This window comes from Anguilla rostrata, chromosome 5, assembly GCF_018555375.3.
Source record: "Anguilla rostrata isolate EN2019 chromosome 5, ASM1855537v3, whole genome shotgun sequence".
NCBI lineage: Eukaryota > Metazoa > Chordata > Actinopteri > Anguilliformes > Anguillidae > Anguilla > Anguilla rostrata.
This window is the reverse complement of record NC_057937.1, coordinates 25,080,652-25,100,954: the sequence shown is the minus strand read 5'-3', so window position 1 is coordinate 25,100,954 and position 20,303 is coordinate 25,080,652. Positions and strand designations below refer to the sequence as shown.

Genomic DNA, 20,303 nt, shown 5'->3' with positions numbered 1-20,303 from the left:
GTATATACTCACGGGTACTCAATGAGACAGTGTGTATAAACTTGAGAAATTCTAGGCGAATGGAAGCAAGGTAATATAATACCAATATCTAAGAAAGTGGACCATACTAATCCAGGAAACTACAGGCCTGTCAGTTTAACTTGCATCACATGTAAAATACTGGATTCTATCATTAGAGATACATTTTAGAAGTTTCTGCATTTAAAACTAAAAATAAACAATTTCATAATACTAACAGTAAAATACATCAAATGCTACTGGGTTGGCACCTGTAGCCCTGTAGAACTGAGCTAAGTGTGAAATTAGGTTGTGGTTGTTTTCAAACTTATGGCTTAAAAAACTGCATATTAAAACATACAGTATAAAACAATAATCAAACGCTTAAAGTGTTGTGCAAAATATGCACCAAAGAAATTGACATCGCCTACATGAGAGAGGCAGTGCTAATCAGTCACCTGCAGGACAAAAAACAAACAAGTCCCATTGCTGGTGCTCTGAGATCACCGCAAGTGTCTTCCTTTTTTTCTCCAAGCAAAATCTGCTTCACAGTTCAGGTAATTGGCAGTGCTTCACTGTTTATTTACTTAAAAAATAAGTGAGATAACTCGAGAGTGTATCGCTACCGTTCGGTGTGTGTTAGCTATGGATAGAATGGCTAGCTAATTTTCAAGGTAAGGGTAACTAGGTTATTGACAGTATAAAACTAGTTAATGTTAGCTTTATTTTAGGCAGCATAGCATGGAGTAGAATTGTCAATGCTATTCTGAATATGGCTGATGGCCTTGTTTCAATTTGGGTGCTATTAATCTGAATGAAGCATTGAGCCTCAGCCAAATAATCAATTCAGCTACCATTACCTGATGTGATTGTATTTATATCCAAAACAAAAATGGGGAGATTATATAGAAAACTGACTGAACATCTGCAGGCTCTTTTAGGTACTTCTTAGCAAGCTGTAATCTAGCCACCATGTTTTTCCGGCTAACTACAAGTTTGTAGCCAAGTTGGTAGCCTTTTTAGTTCCTTTTGTGAAGTCTTCTGTTGACAGTAGTCACTAACACATTCCCGCCTGCCTCCTGAAGAGTGCCTACACTGCAGCGAACTGCACGGCCCCTATCTACTTGCAGGACATGGTTTGATTCTATACGCCTGCTCGACCACTCCACTCTGCAGCAGCAGGGCACCTTGCACCCCCCCCGAGTAAAGGGATCACAGAGCTTCTCCACCCTAGCTCCCCAGTGGTGGAATTAACTCCCTGTCCCTCTTCGAACCTTTCCCTCACTACCCATCTATCGCCGTGGTCTGAAGACTCATCTCTTCAGACTACACCTGGACTAACTGCCACTACTCTGTGATCATTTCACTTTAAATCCCCCCTTTCATGATACTGATGTTACATGTACCCCCATTCCAGCACTTTTTGTAATCTGTATTTGTCATAATATTGTAGCTTGTTCTTCTCCCTAGTTTGTCTTGGCAGAAATTAGGTCAGAATAGTGTTCACTGTGTGAACTGAACTGTGTTCTTGGCTAGAAATAGCTGTACGAAATGAGTATTGTACCATATTGAACCTGTGTTTTGTAGTTGTCCAATGACTATGATATGCACTTTTGTATGTCACTTTGAATAAAAGTGTCTGCTAAATAAACGCAATGTAATATAATGTGTTTGACGGGGTTTTTTTTGAAATTATGGTGAGAATTCTTCAGTTGTCAGCCGTAGAGGTCTTCTTTGGCTTACCAGGTTATTTGTGATTTCTGAGCTCATCACTCCCCTCTTTCTTCTTGATTATGTTCCAAACATGTTGACAAATGGCAATAACAGACTCTCAAGGCAATCAAAAGCCTAGGATCAAGACTAGATACTGAAAGGGGGGGGGGGGGGTAAGTAAAAGTGCTGTAATTTCTTGTGACATCAAAATGTTAAAAAAATATATATATATTTAAAAAACTCTTTAATATAATCTGACAATCTGCACTTTAGTCACATCTTAAATATTTGATTGCAAATCCAAAATTGTGGAGAATGAAGCCAAATCAAAAAAAATATTTCCCAGTCAAAAACATTATGCAGCTCACTATGTATACATTTGTACTTATTATTGATTAAGGTGCTTAATATGAATATTCCACATGAATGGACTGGTTTAACGTCACAAAATTGACTTAGGTCCATTCACTCATATCTCTTAATTCATAAAGATATCATAGAAAAGTGTCCTTCTTTCTTGAGCTGTCTGTTAAATTTGAAAAGAAGTAACTGTTCATTTCATTCCATCTTGTACTGTTAAAATTCCTCAAACTTACATGGAACCTGAGAAATCAGCTTTTAATTACCATGCACCCAAAATGTCCCAATATCCCATTTGGGTCTGTGCAGGGACCAGAGCAGCTGAAGAGCATACATTCCACTGCAGGATTGAAAATTGTCATCATTAAGCATATACTATGGGAGAGGCAAATCTCTCACTGACAACAAAAATTGTCCTTTTGCCTGTCCCAAAAATCTCTTACCAACAGACCCAGCTTTCCCTAGCAGAGCACACTTTTGTTCCACCACAGTCATAGCTAGTAAATAACAGCCCAGGTCTTAGCCTGTGCTTCTGATCAGTGTTTTTGATGATGGGGGTCCAAATGGCTTCTTAAACTACTGACACAATCAAATACCAAACGCACCCATGAAATACTTTCCTCCTAACCGTGCTCCGGAGGTCTATTCTAAATAGTTTGAATATGTCCTTATCATTTGGTTATGCACATCCCTTAATTGTCTTGAATTAAGCCACTTTTGAAAAAAATTAAATATTGGTCCAATTCACCTTAAGAAATTCAACCCAATCTCATCTCCCTATGTTATCTGATATTCTGGAGAATTTTAGCTCAAAAGGTTTTCTAAATTCCAACTCAAAATCAGAGACATTTAAGTCAAATTTCATACTCATTTAGAGCAGAGAAATGCCACAGATTACAGTAGCTAATTATATACTTTTGTGTTCAAATTGTTGTATCTGTATTTTTTTATTTATCCTTACTACCTTTGATCACCAAATCATTTTAAGATAAGCAAAGCTAAACATCTATCATTATTTTTTCCCATCAACCTTTTTTTAAATATTACTTTTATAATTTACCCTATGAATAGTATGTGGAAAAATAATTCACAGAAGTGCATTTTAAGCATTGTTGGTGTTAAGGGACGTTTTCTATCCGGGTTCCCTACAATATAAAACAGATGAAGGGGCATCCAATGTGCAAAAACATTTATTTTGCCCATACTAAATAAAACAGCAACAATTTTCCACTGGAGTGGAAGGAGTAAGCCTTTTTGCGAAAAGTAGACAAGAAGACTGTTGGTCACTTGGCACTAATGAGAGCATTCATTTTACTGGTGCAGCTGGAGGCGACAATAGAAATACTGTGTCTGTGCCCACTGGTGTTCTGCGTCTTCTCCTACAAAGATGATGTTAAAACCATGGGGTTTTGTATTAATAGTATGCAACTGTATTTTATTGGTTATATTTTCCACCATATACATCTCTCCTAAAATCAGTTCTGTTCTATGTCATGTGAATAACAAAGCAGAAATGGTATTTTTAAGAGGACAAGGTTGCCTGAATATGTACAAAGAAAATATAAAATATTATTTAAGCCAAAATATTTGTGTGTTTATCTACTAGTACTGTTGCTACTAGTACTACTACTTCCTAATAATAATAATAATAATAATAATCATTTAAATCAATACATAATAAATAAAATATAAATAATATTAATAATCAAGCTTATTTACATTACCATAAGCCTGTACACACAGTGTCGAGATAAAGGACAATTATCAATCTATGAGTCACCCCATAGAAAAATGGCAGTTGGCAAGGAGGAACAATGAAGCAGTGGTCAAGGCACAACAAAGAGGACATGAATTCTGCCTGGCAGAGAATACAAACAGGCTACACTCTGCATAAAGGGTTTTTGTGAAACCAAACCTATATATGCCAGCACATTTGTTGTTAGAAGAAGCACTATTGTATGAAAATATTCAGCAAAAAGAAGAAAAAAAGACAGGAATTTGTTGTTGTTTAATAATTAGACTTTGGTTTAGTGAGATGTAATACACAACATTGATTATTTTACATTTGATTTTAACAAAGTTAAAACTTGTTTGGATTCTAGTTGAACTTGACTTTGCAAACAAGTAAATACTGTTTTCACTTTTAATCAGTTACCTCGAGAATACTGTGCAGTGCATATTAATGACATCCTCAAAAGGATAAGAGCTTAAGTATACTATTGAATATTCATTAGTGTGGTTGCCTTAGGCAATCAGACTACTATTATCTCACATATTATTATTATTATTTGTGTGGTTGCCTTAGGCAATCAGACTACTACTATCTCACATATTATTATTATTATTTGTGTGGTTGCCTTAGGCAATCACACTACTATTATCTCACATATTATTATTCTTTCTTTCCACCCATTTTTTGGACCGCTACTCCTCCCAGAGTTTTCGCACCACATACACGTGCAATATGTCAAATTGACCGGCTTCTTTGGGAATCGTGTGCTATTACTTTGTGGAAAGTTTCGCTGCACGGTTTTTGAGAAATATTACGTTTTATGGCCAATTTTTTCCCATAGAGAATGAATGGGGAATGTGACGTCATACATATGTGAGAGATTAAGTTACGGCATTGGTCGGCTTTGCACACGTGATGCAGTAGATTTTGACCTGCTTTATTTACTGGGAATTCAGAATCCAGATGCGGTGCATATCTCCCTTTTCGTCGTAATTACAGAAACACTTGTAAACTTCAAATGCTTTACACCACGATTTAGATAAGACCTTGACGAAGACGTACATGCACGGATTGTGTTGTTCAAACGAGGTTTCCTGGCTACTTAGCCACTAGAAAGGATATAGCTGAATGCGGAAGTGAACGCGATAAAACGGTATTCCAAATACAAAATTACAAATGAAAACGCTGTCAGCTAGGTATATCAGCAAACACATGGCTTAGGCATACCCAGACGTCCTCAATAATAATAGTATTTCACAAGATATTACGCAAAATCGTTGACGTTTCATCAGGTGCAGCGTCTTTGAATGCTAGTGCTAACAGAGTGAATGCATCCAATGCGATGACGAGAAAACTTTCGGTTGACCTAAAACCGATATTCCAAAACCAAAATTAGACGTGTTATACATGGTTAGAAAGCCTATACTCTCTCCTACTCAATGAATGAATTCTAAATCAAGTCAGACTGTACTAAAAAGTGCAAAAACGCCGTCAACAACACGTGTGCAGCAGCTTCTGGTCCGGTCTTACTTCAGAAAACGATGTCGGCTTGTAATACCACACATGTTGCTTTGGGTGTTGTCGAACTTTGTAGTACAATCTGGTTTGATCTACACATCATCGATCTAATAGGTGACAGAATAAGCTTTCTAACAATGTATAATATGTCAAATTTTACTTTTGTAATACCGTTTTATATTCCAGCGTGTTGGAAACTTTGGTCTCTTTATAACTGTATTACGCATTCAGTCAGTGAAAGCAACGCTTTCTCACCCCAACGCGTTTGCTACAGTACACAACTCCGCTTGCTTGTTGATGCACCCCTCGTTATAACAGAAGTTACTAGTACTGGCTACCAGCCGATACTTATTCACAGAAGCTGTATGCAACTATTTTAACACATATTTCTCGCCTCATTTTCTTTCTTAGAAATTTGGGTCGGCTAACACGTAATAGGCTATCCTCTGTCTATGAGTTGGTATCTAAGGTAACAGATTAAACTCTGAATTTCAGCCCAATTAAATGTTTTTAGTTGAATGGTAAAAATGAGCTGCACTTCACATAAAACCGTAAGTCAATCAAATTAATCTCCCTAGCTCTGTCTTGCTTTTTAAAATGGTGCGGTCGCGCAGTGTAGATATAGGGTTTTTCCAAGACCCTCTGAACTGGCCAGCTAGCTTTATGATTCGCCGTCACTCGTCACAACATACCGTGTGTAAAACACTGATCTCAAGTTTTGATGAAGGGTTAATTAAGCTCTGAATATGTGTGTTGCAAATCAACTCGTTGCCGTGATGTTATAGCGTGTACACCATATTCTGACTCTGCTTATACTACAGAAACTGTTTAGTCCATTCAGCACAAAGTCGACTTTGCATTGGCGGCAACCGCACTTCACAATTTCTGCAGGAATTGTCTAGTTAGTGTGGTTGCCTTAGGCAATCACACTACTATAATCTCACATATAATTAGTGTGGTTGCCTTAGGCAATCACACTACTATTATCTCACATATTATTATTATTATTAGTGTGGTTGCCTTAGGCAAACACACTATTATTATTGCACATATTATTAGGGTGGTTGCCTTAGGCAATCACACTATTATTATCGCACATATTATTTATTATTTTTATTATTGTGGTTGCCTTAGGCAAACACACTATTATTATCCCACATATTATTAGTGTGGTTGCCTTAGGCAAACACACTATTATTATTGCACATATTATTTATTTATTAGTGTGGTTGCCTTAGGCAATCACACTATTATTATCGCACATATTATTTATTTAGTGTGGTTGCCTTAGGCAAACACACTATTATTATTGCACATAATATTTAGTAGTGTGGTTGCCTTAGGCAATCACACTACTATTATCTCACATATTATTATTAGTGTGGTTGCCTTAGGCAAACACACTATTATTATCCCACATATTATTAGTGTGGTTGCCTTAGGTAATCACACTACTATTATCCCACATATTATTATTAGTGTGGTTGCCTTAGGCAATCACACTACTATTATCTCACATATTATTATTATTCTTTCTTTCCACCCATTTTTTGGACCGCTACTCCTCCCAGAGTTTTCACACCACATACACGTGCCATATGTCAAATTGACCGGCTTCTTTGAGAATCGTGTGCTATTACTTTGTGGAAAGTTTCGCTGCACGGTTTTTGAGAAATATGACTTTTTATGGCCACTTTTTTCCCATAGAGATGAATGGGGAACGTGACGTCATACATATGTGAGCGGTGAAGTTACAGCATTGGTCGGTTTAGCACACGCGATGCAGTCTGCTCTACGTTCTCACCAGCCACCAGAAAGGATATAGCTGAATGCGGAAGTGAACGCAATAAAACGGTATTCCAAATGAAAAATTACAAATGAAAACGCTGTCAGCTAGGTATATCAACAAATATATGGCTTAGGCATACCCAGAAGTCCTCAATAATAATAGGATTTCACAAGATATTACCAAATTAGTTGACGACGTTTCGTCAGGTGCAGCGTCGTTGAATGCTAGTGCTAACAAAGAGCGAATGCATTTAATGCGATGATGAGAAAACTTTCGATTGACCTAAAACCGATATTCCAAAACCAAAAATAGATGTGTTATACATGGTTAGAAAGCTTATACTGTCACCTATTGAATAAATGAATTCTCAATCAAGCCAGACTGTACTAAAAAGTGCAACAACGCCGTCAACAACACGTGTGCAGCAGCTTCTGGTCCGGTCCTACTCCAGAAAAAGACGTCAGCTTGTAATACCACACATGTTGCTTTGGGTGTTCTCGAACTTTGTAGTACAAACTGGCTTGATCTACACTTGATCGATCCAATAGGTGACATAATAAGCTTTCTAACTATGTATAATATGTCAAATTTTACTTTTGTAACACCGTGTAATATCCCAGCGTATTGGAAACTTTGGTCTCATTAGAGCTGCATTACGTATTCATTCTGTTGTAGCAGGGAAAGCAATGCTTTCTCACCCCAACGCGTTTGCTAAAGTACACAACTCCACTTGCATGTTGTTGATGCACCCCTTGCTGCAACAGAAGCTAGTAGTACTGGCTACCAGCCGATACTTATTCACAGAAGCTGTATTTAAAATGCAACTATTTTAACACATATTTCTCCATAACCACAAGTCAATCAAATTAATCTCCCTAGCCCTGTCTTGCTTTTTAAAATGGTGCGGTCGGGCAGTGTAGATATAGGGTTTTTCCAAGACCCTCTGAAGTGGCCAGCTAGCTTTGTGATTCGCCGTCACTCGTCACAACATACCGTGAGTAAAACACTGATCTCAAGTATTGATGAAGGGTTAATTTAGCTCTGAATACGTGTGTTGCAAATCAACTCGTTGCCGTGATGTTATAGCATGTATACCATACTCTGTCTCTGCTTATACTACAGAAACTGTTCACTCCGTTCAGCACAAAGTCGACTTTGCATTGGCAGCAACCACACTTCACAATTTCTGCAGGAATTGTCTAGTTATTAGTGTGGTTGCCTTAGGCAAACACACTATTATTATTGGACATATTTAGTGTGGTTGCCTTAGGCAATCACACTACTATTATAGCGCATATTATTATTATTATTATTATTAGTGTGGTTGCCTTAGGCAAACCACCTAGCAACACCATAGCAACCACCTAGAACTCCATAGCAACCACCTAGCAACATCCTAGCAACCGGCTATAACTCCATAGCAACCACCTTACAACACCATAGCAACCGCCTAGAACTCCATAGCAAATTCCTAGCAACACCCTAGCAACCGGCTATAACTCCATAGCAACCACCTTACAACACACTAGCAACCACCTGGAACACCATAACAACTGCCTAGCAACACCCTAGCAACCGCCTATAATTCCATAGCAACCACTTAGCAACATCCTAGCAACCACCTAGAATACCCTGGCAACACCCTAGCAACCACCTGGAACACCATAGCAAATGCCTGGCAACACCCTAGCAACCACCTAGCAACACCATAGCAACCACCTAGAACACCATAGCAACCACCTAGCAACACCCTAGCAACCACCTGGAACACCATAACAACTGCCTAGCAACACCCTAGAAACCGCCTATAATTCCATAGCAACCACTTAGCAACATCCTAGCAACCACCTAGAATACCCTAGCAACACCCTAGCAACCACCTGGAACACCATAGCAAATGCCTAGCAACACCCTAGCAACCGCCTATAACTCCATAGCAACCACCTAGCAACATCCTAGCAACCACCTAGAATACCCTAGCAACACCCTAGCAACCACCTGGAACACCATAGCAACCACCTAGCAACACCATGGCAACCACCTAGATCTCCATAGCAACCACCTAGCAATGCCCTAGCAACCACCTGGAGCTCCATAGCAACCACCTGAAACTCCATAGCAACTACCTAGCACCACCCTAGCAACTGCCTAGAATTCCATGAAACCACCTAGAACTCCATAGAACCACCTAGCAACACCCTAGCAACTGCCTCAGACATCATAGCAACTACTTACCATTGTTCACTCTGTTCAGCGGAAAGTCGACTTTGCATTGGCGGCAACCACACTTCACAATTTCCGCAGGAATTGTCTAGTTATTATTATTATTCCACCCATTTTTTGGACCGCTACTCCTTCCAGAGTTTTCGCACCACATACACGTGCAATATGTCAAATCGAGCGGCTTGATCGGGAATGGTGTGCTATTACATTGTGGAAAGTTTGGGTGCACAGTTTGAGAAATTCCACTTTTTTTGGGAAATTTTTCCCATAGAGAATGAATGGCGGAATGTTCACCCTTGTGATGTCACAATGCTCTGTTTTCTAGCAGCAGTACTCTGGTCTCTCTCTAGATTTGAACATTCTGCCATTCATCTCTATGGGGACAAAATGCCCACAAATTGTGCAATGCATCATTGGACATGGTCGAGAGTCCATTGTCCATTGGTGTAGATCAGCCTCGCCCCCATTCCTGATTGGCCGATGTTTGATATTTCATAACTTTTGAACCGTTTGTCATAGAGAATTATGGGTTGCGTCATTGGACTCAGTAAAAACCTAGTAACCGCCTATAACTCAATGACCTAGCAACACCCTAGCAACCCCCTAGAACTCCATAGCAACCACCTAACAACACAATAGCAACCACCTGGAACACCATAGCAAATGCCTAGCAACACCCTAGCAACCACCTAGAACTCCATAGCCACCACCTAGCAACACCCTAGCAACCACCTGGAACACCATAGCAACCCCCTAGCAACACCCTAGCAACCACCTAGAACTCCATAGCAACCACCTAACAACACACTAGCAACCCCCTGGAACACCATACCAAATGCCTGGCAACACCCTAGCAACCACCTAGAACTCCATAGCAACCACCTAGCAACACCATAGCAACCACCTGGAACACCCTAGCAACGACCTAGAGCACCCTAGCAACTGGGTGGAGGCAATGACGAAGGAGGGGCTGGACCGCAGAGGTGGGGGAGACCAGACGACTCTCGAAGCACTCTTGAGGGTTGGGGCAAGAGCCCCGCCGGCAGCGTGGGGAAGAGGGTAGAAACGACAATTAGGGAATTTGCAATATAGCAGACAGTGAGTAAGGTGGCATTGGTATGTATGTATTGGGGGGACCCTGCCAGGAGTAGAATATGGCTGCATATTTACTAGGACAGGGATGGATGCAGTCATGAGGGGTAGACAACCATACCCGCCTATCAAGAGCCAGCCCATGTAAAGTCGGGTCACAGCTGATTGACAGGTGACAGTAAGGAAAGGATTGCCACCTACAAAGCTCTATGACTACAGGCTTCTCGCACCCTGTCTCCAGACTACAACTGATTGTAAGCCTGAGCATAGAGGTGCGTTTTTAATCTAGATTTAAATATTGAGACTGTGTCTGACTCCTTTATACATTTTGGAAGCTGGTTCCACAGTAGTGGGGCCCTGTAGGAGAAAGCCCTACCACCTTTTAGGTTCTTGGAAATTCTTGGGACTACCAAGTAGCCTGCGTCTTGGGATCGGAGTGACCTTGTGGGCTTATAAGGTAGGAGCAGGTTAGATATGTACACAGGTGCACGTCCATGCAGAGCTTTAAAAGTCAGGAGCAAAACCTTGAAGTCTACCTATGCTTAATGGGTAGCCAGTGAAGCGACGCTAGTATTGGTGTAATGTGCTCATACTTCTTAGTTCTGGTCAAGATACGAGCAGCTGCATTCTGCACAAGCTGGAGACTCTTTAACGAGTTATTAGGGCAGCCAGAAAGCACGGTGTTACAGTAGTCTAACCTAGACGTAACAAACGCATGGATCAATTTTTCAGCATCCCCGACTGGCAGGAAATGTCTAATTTTAGCTATGTTGTGCAGCTGAAAGAAGGCAATTCTGGATATGTTTTTTATATGGGTGTCAAAAGATAGATCAGGATCAATTTTAACGACCATATTAGGTTCAGCCAAACAACCATCACAGTTTAAGGTGAGAGTAGACAATTTCTCCCTTAATATTTTGGGACCTAAAACCAACATTTCAGTCTGAATTTAGGAGCAGAAAATTTGAAAGCATCCAAACCTTGATATCTACAATACAGGCCTCTAACCGTGAAAGCGGCAGTGCTTCGCCAGGTTTCATTGAAATATAAATCTGGGTATCGTCTGCATAACAGTGGAACTCTACGCCATGTGCCCGGATAATATTGCCAAGTGGTAGCATGTATAGCGAGAAGAGTACTGGTCCTAGTACTGATCCTTGTGGAATACCGTATTTCATTATTGAGGAGCTGGACTCTTCTTCTTTTAATTTGACAAACTGTTTCCTGTCACATAGGTATGATCCAAACCATGCGAGTGCCTGTCCATGAAGTCCAACACAGGCCTGGAGTCTGTCCAGAAGAATTCCATGGTCAATTGTGTCAAAAGCTGCACTCAGGTGGAGGAGCACAAGAACCGACACAGAGTTACGGTCAGCTGACCGTAGTAAATCATTTGTAACCTTGATAAGTGCGGTTTCTGTGCTGTGGTGGGGTCTAAACCCAGATTGGAATACTTCATGGATACCGTTAGAGCTAAGGTATGCACTTAGTTGCTTAGCAACAATTTTCTCCAATAATCTTGATAGAAATGGAAGGTTTGAAATAGGTCTATAATTTTCCAATTTATCGGGTTCTAGGTTTGGTTTCTTCAATAATGGCTTAATGACTGCCACTTTTAGTGACTCAGGTACGTATCCTGTGACTAGGGATGTGTTAACAATTTTTAGTATATGCTGGCTTAGTACTGGAAATAGTTCTTTTATCCAGTTTGAAGGAATAGGATCGAGTATACAGGTCGTCGGTTTTGAAGACATAACTAATTCAGATAACTCAACCATGCGAATGGGCGTAAAACAGCTTAGTACCGCTGTCTGTAAATCTTCCTGTTGTAACCAGGTGCGGGGCTGTTTATTAACATGAACAGAAACAGTGCATGATGGAGACAGTTTGGAAATCTGGTCTCTAATAGCCTCAATTTTCTGATCGAAGAAGTTCATGAAGTCAATGCTGCTAAGATTGGAGGAATAAGATGAACTCTGATGATTGTTTTTTAGTTAATTTATCCACAGTGCTAAATAGAAATTTTGGGTTATGTCTTTTGTTCAATTAGTTTTGAGAAAAAGAGAAAGAGCTTGCTTATACTGAAGAAAGCTGTTTTTCCATGCAAGATGAAATACTTCTAGCTTTGTTGACTGCCATTTTTGCTCTAATTTTCTAGTAGACTGCTTCAGGGCCCAGGTGGTATCGTTATACCATGGTGTGCTTTTTTTGTTGCCCCCCTTTCTTCTTTTAAGGGGGGCAACAACATCAAGAGTGTTCCTGAGGGTAAGGGTTAGCTGGTTAGTCAATTGGTCCAGAGCAGCTTCATCAGCATTTTCATCAGCCTTTTCTTCTGAGGAGAGGAATGACCCCGGAAGCATATTTAAAAACTTTGGAATAACCTCAGGGTTTACTGATCGGCTGTAGTAATGTCTAGGCTCTGATACAGGAGGATTTGATGCCTTAATATTGAGCATAATGAGGAAATGATCTGATAGTATAGGGTTATGAGGTGCGATGGTAAGATTTACCACATTAATACCATGGGACAAAACTAAGTCTAAGGTATGGCCACGATAGTGAGTAGGCTCACAAACATTCTGTACAAAACCAATGGAATCAATAGAGGCAAAAGCTGTTCCTAGGGGGTCACCATTTTTATCCATATGTATGTTGAAATCACCAACAATTATGACCTTATCTGCTGAAATTGCAAGGTGTGATAAAAACTCCCTTCCCTTAAGAAATCAGAATAAGGCCCAGGTGGCCTGTAAACAGACATAAGAAAAAAGGACTGCCCGCTAGCACTTTTATTAGCTAGATCGGGCTGTACACAGTTAGTAATAAGAACTTCAAAAGAGGGAAACATATATCCATGCTTAGGCGCTGGACTCAATAAGGACTGATAAATAGCTGCAACACCTCCCCCTCTGCCTGATGGACGTGACACCTGAGTACCTATGTGTGGTGTGGGGATGGCTGGTTTAAGCAGCCACACCTGCCCTGGGTCAAGCTAATTAGACCTGGCCAATTGGATAATTGGTTAAGAATTAGATAATTGGCCAGGCTAATTGGACCCAGGAACAGGAGTGGCTGCACCTGTACGTAGTGAAGTAATCACTGCGCACAGGTTAAATCTGCCATCCCCACTCACACAGGGAGCTTCTCTGTCATGACAGTGTGTTTAAGATCTGCTCACTTGGCTGTAACATCTTGCCAAACCCTCGGAAATAAATCTGGACTGTTGGAACATCTTCTCCCTGTGTCTCTCTGCTGGAGCGCCCCTAGGAAAGCCACTTCGGTGGCCTGTGGCAGGCGTGTTTGTCACACTATGAAACCCACAGGAGACGCTTCATTAATCGCAACATATTCATCAGGTCTTAGCCAAGTTTCAGTCAGACATAATACATTGAGATTATGGTCTATTATCAATTCGTTGACAAGATCTGCTTTTGGAGTGAGTGATCTAACATTTAATAGTCCAATTTTTAAGGATAGTTCACTATGAATAATAGCAGCGTGCAGTGTTTTTATGACAATTAAGTTATCCACATCAGTTCCACGGTTAGCTTTACGTTTGGCATAGATGCGTAGAACAGACACAGTCTCAATATAACAGATATCAGATTCTAGTTTAAGAGTATTAATTAAAGGGGCTTTTGAAATACTATTTCTGTTAGCTAGCTCTGAAACGCACCTTGCAGACAGAGGCGTAGGGCCATATGTCTAGGACACAGGTATAAAGAAACAAGCAGGCAAACACGTAAGGTAAAAACCTGCAGCCTGGCCGGCGCCCTGATGGAGTGTCAGGATCTGGCCTTATTAAGACTAGCAGCTATGTTGTTCGATAGGACACGAGAACCTCTCCAGCTCGGGTGGAGTCCGTCTCTCTTCAGTAGGCCAGGCCTTCCCCAGAAATCAGGCCAATTGTTAATAAAGCCTATGTCACTATATGAGCACCACTCCGACAGCCAGAGATTTAGCGAAGATAGCCTACTGTAGACCTCATCGCTCCTACGAGCTGGAAGCGGGCCAGAGCAAATTACTTCCCGACATCTTTTTAGCCACTGCACACACCGATATAAAATTATTTTTGGTTACCTCTGATTGCCTCAATCAAATGTCGTTTGTGGATAACTTATTTATGTTCACTTTTAGCCAGCACTTTTAAATTTGCCTCAATGTCGGTGGCTCTGGCCCCAGGAATACACTGTACTATGGTCCCTGGTGTCTCTAATCTCATGTTTCTCAAAATACTATCCCCTATGATCAGGGCTTTCTCAGTAGGTGTGTTACTGAGTGGGGAATATCGGTTGGAAACGCGAGTTGGGTAGTGCTCGGCGGCCCTGGGCCGGCAACTATGTTTCTTTGGTACCATGATAAAATCGTCCTGCAGCGAGGACACTGGCGGTGGAGAAACACTTGCATCTAAACTAGCATCCGGCTCGGGTAAAAGGGAGTCTAAGAAAGTCTCACTCTCCTGAATCTGATATAAAGTCCGGATGCGCGTCTCTAACTCAGCTATTTTCTGTGCCAATTCTAAATTAAGCTGACACTTAGAACAAGTACCATTACTAGTAAAATTGGCAGCAGAGCTAAGACTAACCATGCAACAAACTATGCAGGGAATGGAAGCCATGATGCGCTCTTACCGTAGTGAGGATTAATGCTGTTTCCTAGCAATGCAATTCCAGATTTTTTGAAAAAACGAAAAAATTACTTCAAAGTTTGCCAGACTAGTTCATACACACCTGTGGTTTAAAATGCATTATGCAATGAAAAGAACCTTTGACATAATAATTCAGACTGTTATGCCCTCGTGTTTCGGTTGTCATTTGTATTTCCTCGTGTTCCTGTTATTTATGTTCCTTGTGCTTTTGTGTTCCTCACCATGTCTTTGCTTTTCCCCACAGGGTGGGCGTGACCTTATCCCCTATTCACTCCCTAATTACTTCCAGCCTTCAGCCATTTTCTCACTCCATTCAGGTCGCATTCCTCACACCCCCCTGTTACGACCCCATGGGTCTAGGGGTGCATGGGGTATGTAACTTGATGTTAATAGCCGGGAGATGTTAATGCTGTAGAGGTGGTAACAACAATAAACACAGACAAAGCAGCAACTCAGTGCACGGGTGTTTTACTGTGATAACAAACAAAAACGGTGCAACAAACTACCAGACATACAACATCCCAGACACACACTACCAGGGTCAACAGACGCTGGATGTTGCCAAAAGAACAGAAAAACAAGCTAGCAAACTAATCTAGTGTATCAAGTACACAAACAAAAGGCCTATCTACTCTAACTAGCAGACTGAAAACACAATTGGTTGGCAATCACCCCTAAGGACTAGTGAATCTATACACAGCATAGCCTACGGGCATATGTACAGGAGCCCCCAGTCTTACCTGTCCCAAGCCTTGGAAGTGTACATAAAACAAGACAAGTTCAAATGAGTGGTTAACATATAGTCAAAGACACAACACAGAGCAAACAGTCAGACATCTTGTTACAAACAGGTGGGGTTTTTATAGTAGATGTGGCGAGTTCTGATTGGTTGTCCAGGATTTGACACGGAGGGTGGGGCTTGGTGAAGGTGGGACTTGGATGGCGACTGACAGGTGAAGGCAGGGAAGTCCACACAAAAGAAAAACATGGCACGTAACACTACCCCCTTATTAGTTCTAATTAGTCTAATTAGAGTATGAAGTCACGTTTTTTGTTTCACCCCTTGCCAGATTGTTGATTTGTTGCCTAGTCTTGAACCTCGCACTCCTGTTCTAGACCAAGCCTAGCTTCTATTCCCCTTACCCCGATTCTCAGTACCTTCCTTGTTTCCTTTAGATAGCACCGTTCTCCTAGTCACTCTTAGTTTTTGTTTCATGCACTTTGTTTCAGTGTTCCCGTCTGTCGAGTCTACGCGTTTGTCCTCGTCGCATCTCGTTTTGTGTTCTCTCCTTCTCCCCGGTTTACCTCCCCAGCTCCAACCTCCCGGTCCAGCCCGTCCTTCGCCGGCCTCCCAGTCCCCAGTCCAGCTCTGCCACCGAAGCCAGAGAAATCCCATCCAGCGCCACGCCAAGCCGGATCCTGGACCACCTCCTCACCAACCCTCACGGTCCCTGCTTCAAGCCTGCCCTGGTTCCTACCGCATCCCTTCCAGCACCACGCCAAGCCGGATCCCAGACCACCTCCTCACCAACCCTCACGGCCCCTGTTTCAAGCCTGCCCTGGTTCCTACTGCCCCCTGCTGTGTAATCAAACTTCTTTCTGAATTCCATAACACTGCTATCTCTGAGTCCTGCATTTTGGGTCCTGCCAAGCACAGAACCTAACAGAACGATCTGGCCAGAGATGGATCCAGCGGACCCAGAGCAGCTGAGAGCGGCCCTCTCCGAATTATATCTGAATTATTCCACGTGATACTGTGACTGCCGTGTTACTGTCATGGAGTGGGGGTTATGGGAGACCAACCGTGACTGAACAGGGGGCTCTTTAAGCTATTCACCAGAGGTAGAATAACCACAAAGTCTCAAGAGACAAGGACAGCGGAAAAATAACAGAAAGGAAAACAATACTCCTTAGGGAGAGTATCTCAAAGAAAAGCTCTACACAACCCACGTACTGGGTAAAAAAAACTAAAGCTTAAGGAGTATGAACTTTCTGAAACTAAAAAAAAACTGCCGGAGCAGAAAACTGAGCAACTAAAAGAAAACAGACCTCGTACCGAGGCTGAAAAAGTAACACCCTAAAGAAAGAATTCTGAGTTTAGGTTGTGGCACTACCTTGTTGCCAACAACTTAATAAGCTAAAGACTGTTGTGCTAATTTTATAGCCACAACAATCCAAAATCGCAAACCTTTACCTTTACCTTTACCTTTACCTTTACCTTTACCTTTACCTTTACCTTTACCTTTACCTTTACCTTTACCTTTACCTCGCTTGACAGATTACCGGCTCTCGTGCAACGTAAGTGACACTGAAGCAAAGCTTATCGGCTTGCTCGGGGTTTAAATAGAACGCCAACAGGTGCAAATTGTAAAAAGAAATTTGCACGTGTATAATTCAATCAACTCAATGGCCATAATAACTGAAGAAAAGGCGCACGAAAAAACCAATGGCCGTAATAACTGAAGAAAAGGCGCAGCAAGGAAAAGAAATGGTGGTATCAGCCAAAACCATGACACTAACTTGATAGCACTTTCTCTAGAAAAATAAAGAATTATGCTGTTGAGGTACAGTTAACTTACAGTTATAAGTTGAGGTACAGTTAAAACAGCATCCACAGTAGTGTAGACATGAATGATCCCCTGATCAATGACGGTTTGAGTCCCTACCTCCGTTGCAGCTACCCTAAAATTAAGTACTTATGATTCAATGTTATAAAATAATACTTCTGTTTGAAATCACCCAACTGAGTAGGCTTTGAAAAATGATCCTAGATTGCTTGTTGAATTTTTTACTGATTGCAAATTTAAGGTGCATCTGAAAAATACTCCATCAAGAAAGCTCTTACTGAATAAATCATAACAAGTGAATGCTTTTGAGAGAGTACAAACTGTGTTTTGATTTAAACTATAAATATGTAACCATTTTTACCAATTCTCTACTGAGACATTTATAGCTGATCAGTCAACCAGCACCGGTTCCTGGAGGCTATCCAACTGAGGTACAAGTACTCCAGGTATCGCAAAAGTTAATGAATTTTTTTACATAGCCTCGTGCAATGTGTCAAAAAAGTGAGGAAAAACCGTAAATTTGAAATGCACTCACTTAAATTGTTCCTTGAAGAATCCCAAATTGAATCCTGGTCTCTGTCCTCCCAATCCTTCAAATTACTTGTGTTGTTCCTCATAGATTCCTCCTGGTTATAACTCTTGTATGACTGATGTCTGACTAATTGGGCTCAACGCCCCACCCCAGTCATCTGCCATTGTTATAGAATCACTGACCGTCATGTTGATGTGTTGCGAACGATCTTAAGGGAGAGAACTGACAGATTTGTCTGGCACCTAAAATCACAATTATTTGTAAAGAGAAAGATATAAGCTAAAATTACTGTAAGCGGACTTGATGGTCAGAAAGACATGATAGGTCATCACAAAAGTAGAGAAGCGCATTTAAACTTGCTGTGCTATTGCAAAATATCTTCACCTGTCATGAAAATTTGAATCTACGTCACAAGTATTGCAATCCCAAAATGAATCACATACTTTTAAATGTCACAAATTAATGCGCCAGTTTGAAATAACCCAAATGTGTAGGTTTCCAATACATTGCTTGTTGCAAGGAGTCAACAGGTGTTGTACGCCGAAAAGAACCCCAACAATAAGCACGTACGGGGAAAAAATAAACGTTCAACATTCCGAATCAAGAGCCCCAATCATGTTCAGAAGAGGACTAAATATAATTCAACCATTCTCTTCAACCTAGGTCCATGGCTGTTTCTGAAACATTTCCTTGAAGTTCATGACTGCCAAAATTGCCCCAACTTGACAGCACTATTTTTTTTTTAGAAAAAACAGAATTGTGCTAAACTTGAGGTATAGAAAATGCAGCTTACAGTGTAAAACAGACAGGCTAGATCCCTGTCGAAGAAACAGAGCCCTCCCTCATCTCCTATGAACTTGCAGATTATCTGTCTGTAACATGAATTGAATGGGTGCCACAATTGCAGCTACCCCAAAATGAAGCACTTACTGATAAAAGACACAAATTAGTACTCCAGATTGAAGTTACCCAAATGTTGACTTTCAAAATGTGCATCTCTTCAAAATGACTTGCTGCAATGCACATTCTCCACTGAACGATACCCTGTCAAAGAGAACTAAATAAAAATGTAGAGTAAGTGTATATTTTTGTCAGTCCCAATTTTGTTTCTAAATCATTTTAAATGATAGTGTGACTGCTTTCGTTCCTAGATGATTTCCAGGTAGTTCATGATTGCCAATATATACCCCAACTGGATAGCATTTTCTCTAGAGTCCTAACTGTTTATCTGAATTATTCCACGTGATACTGTGACTGCCATTCTTACTGAATAATTTCCTTCGAGATAAAGTTTGCCAAAATATGCCCCAACTTGATAGCACTTTCTTCAGAATAACAGAATTGAGCTAAAGTTGAGGTATAGTTTGTTACGTTCAGAGTAAGGACCCACACGCAGACCAGGGAAATCCAAGAAAACGTCGTCTTTAATCAGTGCGAAGTTCGTAGCCAGGTGATCAGAGAGAGTGCGGTACAGAATCGAGTTTCCAAAAGAAAAGTAAAAAGACAGGCAAAAAGTCAAAAACCAGGAGATCAGAAATAGCGAAGGTACAAAGGGGCAGGCAAAAGAGAAGTCAAAGAAAAGCGAAGGTCGAACCAGATCAAACAAAACAAAACAAAAAGGGGCAGGCAAACTCGAAGTCGGGCAAAGGGGTGTCGCAAGAATCTCAATAAACAAAGGCTTACAAATAATCGGCACAATGAATATGATCAACGTTCTGACACGAAACAAGTGGAAAAGACTGACATTTATACACTGGGGAAGATAACAATCAAGGAGGGGTTAAGTGAGTGAGGGAGGAGTAACAAACAACATCCAGGTGAAGAACATTAGGAAAACTAATTCAATGACAGGGGACTGATAAAACGCGGACTGGAATCACATAGACAACAATGATAATAGACGGCCTGGGTGAAGCAGGAAAAACACGTGCAAAGAGAGAGAGGTGCAGTCAGAGCAAGAGACAGGTGCAGGCAATTGCAGAACTCAGCGTTAGAGCAGGCTAGAAAGAAAAGGGGCGGAGCTACAGCGCAGCATGGAAAAGGGGAGACTGGTTAATGTATTAGTATAGTGATCTAAACTATCAAAAACCCAAAACTAGTGTGTGTTAGTCCATTAGTAATATTTACATGTT

General features: G+C 41.0%; 1 long non-coding RNA gene across 1 annotated transcript in view; it reads right to left on the bottom strand.

Annotated features, from left to right (window-relative positions):
• Window positions 1-16,861: 16,861 nt before the first annotated feature.
• Window positions 16,862-20,303, bottom strand: part of LOC135254996 (uncharacterized) — a 72,156-nt gene continuing 68,714 nt past the window's right edge. Inside the window, exons 2-3 of the long non-coding RNA XR_010330027.1 lie at window positions 17,339-17,591; window positions 16,862-17,284 (exon numbers count right to left, since the gene is read on the bottom strand). This is a non-coding gene — a long non-coding RNA (uncharacterized LOC135254996). The remainder of the gene's footprint in view (window positions 17,285-17,338; window positions 17,592-20,303) is intronic.